Source organism: Crocuta crocuta, unplaced genomic scaffold (assembly GCF_008692635.1).
Source record: "Crocuta crocuta isolate KB4526 unplaced genomic scaffold, BGI_CrCroc_1.0 scaffold93, whole genome shotgun sequence".
In the NCBI taxonomy this organism is placed as follows: Eukaryota; Metazoa; Chordata; class Mammalia; order Carnivora; family Hyaenidae; genus Crocuta; species Crocuta crocuta.
The window spans coordinates 5,558,233-5,563,887 of record NW_027529641.1 but is presented as its reverse complement, the minus strand read 5'-3'; positions in this window follow the sequence as shown (position 1 = coordinate 5,563,887).

Here is a 5,655-nt window from a genome sequence, read left to right as displayed (position 1 = left end):
AAGTTTATCTCAAGGAAGGGAACCTCGAAGGGGTTTTAATTTGTGAGCTTCTTGAAGATAGGGGCCATGTTCAATCTTGTGTCCCTGACACACAAAGTTAATATTTATTAAATATGGTGCGAACCAGGCAAAGGGGCTCAATAAATACATTTCATGAAGTCTCAATATTGCATGCATGTAAATTAAAAGGGAAAGGTTTTAAGATAGCAAAGATACATGAAATGATGCTCAATGTCACTAATTGGGGAAATGCAAATCAAAACTACAAAGAGATATCACCTTACACCTGTCAGAATGGCTAGAACCAAAAAGACAAGAAATAACAAGTATTGGTGAAGATGTGGAGAAAAAGGAACACTTGTGCACTGTTGTTGGGAATGCAAATTGGTGCAGCCACTGTGGAAAACAGTATGGAGTTTCCCCAAAAAACTAAAAATAGAAATACCATATGATCCAATAATTCCACTACTGTGTATTTACCCAGAGAAAATGAAAACACTAATTTGAAAAAATATACGTACCCCTGTGTTTATTGCAACATTATTTATAACAACTAATTGGGGAGCCTGGGTGGCTCAGTCAGTTAAGCATCTGACTTCCACTCAGGTCATGATCTCACGGTTCATGGGTTCAAGCCCCGCGTCGGGCTCTATGCTGACAGCTCAGAGCCTGGAGCCTGCTTTGGATTCTGTGTCTCTCTCTCCCTCTGCCCCTCCCCTGCTCGCTCTCGCTCTCTCTCATTCTCTCTCAAATAAACAAAAACATTTAAAAAAAACATAACAATCAGTATAGGGAAGGAACCCAAATGTCCATCAGTAGATGAATGAATAAAGAAAATGTGTGTGTGTATATATATGTGTGTGTGTGTGTGTGTGTGTCACACACACATATATAAACTCAGCCATAAAAGAAGAATGGAGTCTTGCCGTTTGCAACAACAGGGATGGACCTAGAGGGTATTATGCCAAGTGAAATAAGAGGACAATAAATACCATATGATTACACTTTTATGTGGAATCTAAAAAACAAAACAAATGAATAAACAAACAAAAAGCAGAAACAGACCAGAGAACACAGAACAAACTGATGGTTACCACAGGGGAGGGAGGTGGGGAGATGGGCAAAATGGGGGAAGAGGAGAGGGAGATACAGGCTTCCAGCTAAGGAATGAATAAGTCCTGGGGATGAAAGATACAGCATAGAGAATATAACCAATGATATGGTAATAGCGTTGTATAGTGACAGATGGTAGCTACACTTGTGGTGAGCATAGTATAACATATAGAGTTATTGAATCACTATGTTGTATATATGAAATGAATGTAATATTCTGCGTCAACTATACTTCAGTTAAAAAAAGATGCCGATGTAAGGGCGCTTGGATGGCTCAGTCAGTTGCGCATCCAACTTCGCCTTAGATCATGATCTCATGGTTCATGAGTTTGAGCCCCTCACTGGACTCCCTGCTTGCAGTGCAGAGCCCACTTCGGATCTCTCTCTCTCTCTCTCTCTCTCTCTCTCTCCTCTGCCCCTCCCTTGCTCATGCTCTCTCTCTCAAAAATAAAAATAAACATTAAGAGAAGATGTAAAAAGTGGAAGGTTTTAAATGTGTTACCCCAAATTAGTGGATTCTCCAAATATAACTTTGTGTCTTTTTTAGAAATATCACGTGTAAAAACTACATCTTATTTGTAAAGTTACTCACCTTACTTGTATATTTTACTTGTAAAATTAGGTCCTTGACATAGGACCTAATGACTTGTAAATATTTCAGAAAATCAAAACTCCACATTTTAAACTAAGCCTGAAAGCACAAATATAAGCCACTTCGTACTGTACATCACAGGCTCTTTAGAGTTAAAATCATTAATGTATGCACGCAAAGAGAGAGACCTCTCATGCATCTTTTTTCTATTGCAAGTTCCATGATAAACACCCAGATCTAAATGCCATTTTCCAGTAAAAGTAACCACGGTTCCTTGGAGAGATGGTTGATTCCAGGACTGGGAAAGGAAGACAAACTAGGTAATCTATGGTGCCAGACAGCAAGGAATTACTCAAAGAATGATGGGGCCATGTCAAAGGGACACAAGAGTTCACTCGGAAAGAACTGCCAATGGCAAAACCTGGAACAATTTGAGTAGCAAATAGCACTAGCATTGGATTATAACCTATAGAATAAAATAAATACCCATGAGCCCTTTTGATATAAATAAATAATTGATTGAAAAAATAAATAGGGGAGAAAGTACAGATCTTGCTTACAGGAGAATTCCCATGGGGGAAAAATGCAGAAGGAATGAGAGCAATACATAAACCCCTTCAGGCAAACACCACAGTTAATTATTATTGCAGGCATGAACTATCAATAGATGCAAAACATTCATGGGTAAAAGAATGATGAGAAACAGGACATTTGCATAGCCTCAAAGTAGTTCCTTACAAGATATTTATTAATTACAAACAGAATAATATAGCTTTTCAATAGAGGAACCCAGCAGACACCGCCTTAACCAAGCGAAGAGGTCAGCGCTACCGTAACAAAGCATATGGATTTCATGATATGATGCAGTGTGGGAAGAGGCACTTCCCTTCTTTGGTGTTCCTGCCAAAAAGTTATAACCTGAGTCTAATCATGAAAGAACATCAGACAAACACAAATTGAGGGAAATTCTACAAAATATCCGACAGCTAAATGCAACAGGGAATTCAGGGCCTGATCATGGTTCAAAAAAAGACCTTAGTGAGAAAACGCAAAATTTGAATAAAGCCTGTGATTTAGTTGATAACGTTACATCAATGTTAATTTACTGGTGTTGACCATCACACTATCCTTCCATAAGATAAGACTGCAGGATGCTGGGTGAATAATCCATAGGATGTTTGCAACTTTTGGCAAGTCTAAAAATATTTTAAGATAAAAAGATTTTTTTTTTTTTACAAATAGTTTATTGTCAAATTAGTTTCCACATAACACTCAGTGCTCATCCCCACAAGTGTCCTCCTCCATGCCCATCCCTCCCCCCCCCACATCCATCAGTCCTCAGTTTTTGTCAGCATTCAAGAGTCTCTCATGGTTTGCCTCTCTCCCTTTCCCCCACCATTTCCGCCCTTCTTAAGATAAAAAGACTTTTAAGTGATAAACTATTTTAGTATCCTATAATTTACTGAGCTCTGCAATAGTAGGTTCAACTCTTCAAATTGGGAATATTAAAACTATTGGTAACATGTTTATAAGTATGTATGTTTTGAGATGATCATTGTTCCGAATTAAGAGGGGAAAAAAACACAGAAAATAAAACGTTTATGGTTACTACACAAAGCAATAGGGTCCATGGCTGCCATGTGGCTATGTGGCTATTCCTAAATATCAAAATGTAAAACAACACACACTACACACACACACACACACACACGCACACACACACACACACACACACAGACTTAACTTCTAACATTGCCTATTACATCTTTTCCAGGCCTTAAAAATGTTGTTTTCACTTTTCTTATTTGAATATCGTGGGGGCTTTTATTCTTGAATGCCTGATGATGAAAAGGATGAATTCAGGTTCTCAAAGAAGGAGATAAAAGAACTTTCTTTTGCTCAATTTGTATTCTTATGTGTCAAAGTCTGTATAAAGCTTAAATAATCTTTAAACTGTAAGAAATCAAATCTTTGACAGCTGGATGTTTTATGCAATTGAACTTCAAATAAGTCTTTCGATTTCTATTATATGTTGTCATTTTGTATTTTTTTCTTCGGCACAGTTTATTCAGACTCTGTGATTCTCTCCACAACCAACAATACATTCACATGTCAATTATAGTATTTCCAAACCTTGAGTTTATTCTCTTCTCTTTCTATATTCCATCCAAAGATGAGGTGCTGTTCACTACCCCCCACCCCAGTATCCCATTCACTTCGACCCCATGCATGAGATCATGATCTCTATTGTCCTTTGGCTTATGTATTTTTGTCATAGATATTTCTTCTAAAGGCTGGAAGCATCCTAGTTCCCCCTCAATAATTTCTTTCAATATGCATCCCAGGTATTACCAGGCTCTACCATGTTTCTTAGGAAGTCCATTTAGACCTGTTCTAGGCCTATATGTCCCTCAAAAATCTCATAGAAAGAAAAGTCAGTTCTCTGTGTTGTGGCCACATTATACAAATCATTCCCAAATTGCAACTTAAAATCTAGTAAAGAATTTTATCAATTAGAATTCGAGAATAGTGAGGCAAATCTGGGAGTCACTGAAAAGGTAAGACCAAACATTTAAAAAAAAAATTTAATGTTTATTCATTTCTGAGAGACAGAGTGCAAGCAGGGGTGGGACAGAGAGAGAGGGAGACACAGATTCAGAAGCAGGCTCCAGGGTCTGAGCTGTCAGCACAGAGCCCAACACAGGACTCAAGGTCACGAGCCGTGAGATCATGACCTGAGCTAAAGTCAGACGCTTAACCTACTGAGCCACCCAGGTGCCCCAAGACCACACATTTTAGAGTCAAAATGTCCTTTGTTTAAATCTCACCTCTGTCGTTTGCCAGGTGTGTAACTTTGGGCAAGTTTCTCAATCTCTCCAAACCTTGATTTCTGTACATGTAAGATGATAACAATCCCTACTGAAGGTTATTTTGAAGATTGAGTAATCTACATAAGCATCTACATGTTTCTACATAAACAGTAGACACACATGTGGCTGTTCATTGATGCATTCCGCAAACTCTTCCTGAGCCCTTCTTGTGTGCCAGGCACTGCTCTAAGCACTGGGACTACAGGAAGATCCATGGTCTCATGAAGTCTCTAGTCATGTAGACAGACAAAAAAATGTATAAACAAGAAAATGACAGATGATGATAAGGACTATGAAGAAAATCACACAAGACCATGAGATAGAGTAATGGAGTGGAGCCCTTAACTAGGGGTTCAGGGAAAGCTCCTCTGAGGCAGTGACACTTAAGCTGGGTGACAAAGGAGCTGAGGGAGGGAAGACCCAGGGAAGAGTGCCTCAGGTAGAGAGAAGAATAAAGTCCCCAAGGTGAGACTGAGCTCATTTTGTTTGAAGAACAGAAAAAGGGCAGTTATGGCTGGAGCAACATTGGGGGCCCAGGGTGGTTTGCAAGCCGTTGGTGCATTGTGTTACCTAGGTAAAATAATAATAGAAAAGCAATAAGTTAAATGACCAGAATGTTAGCACAGGTTGTTCTCTTCTCGTTCAAAAGGACCAGCAGTCTTTAGGTGCAGGTAACAAGAACACAAGTCAAATCAACTGAAGCCCAAAGATTAAAAGAGGGAGATTTGTTGGCTTGTTCAACTGAAAGATTCCAGCAATGCTGGAATTGGGAAACTAAAAATTACATGTTCTCTCTCTCCCTCTTTCTCTCTCTCTCTTTCCTCATTTACCCTGTTCTGTGCCCCCAAATTCATGTGTTGAAACCTAATCCTCAGTGTGAGGGTATCAGGAGGTGAGGCCTTTAGGAAGTGATAACGTAGTGAGGGTGGGGTCCTCATGAATGAGATTAGTGCCCTTATGAAAGAGGCCTCCCTTGCTTCTCAGCCATGTGAGGATACTGTAAAAAGACAGCAGTCTATGAACCAGGAAATGGACTCTCACCAGACACTGGATCTGTCCTCACATTAACCTTGGACTTTC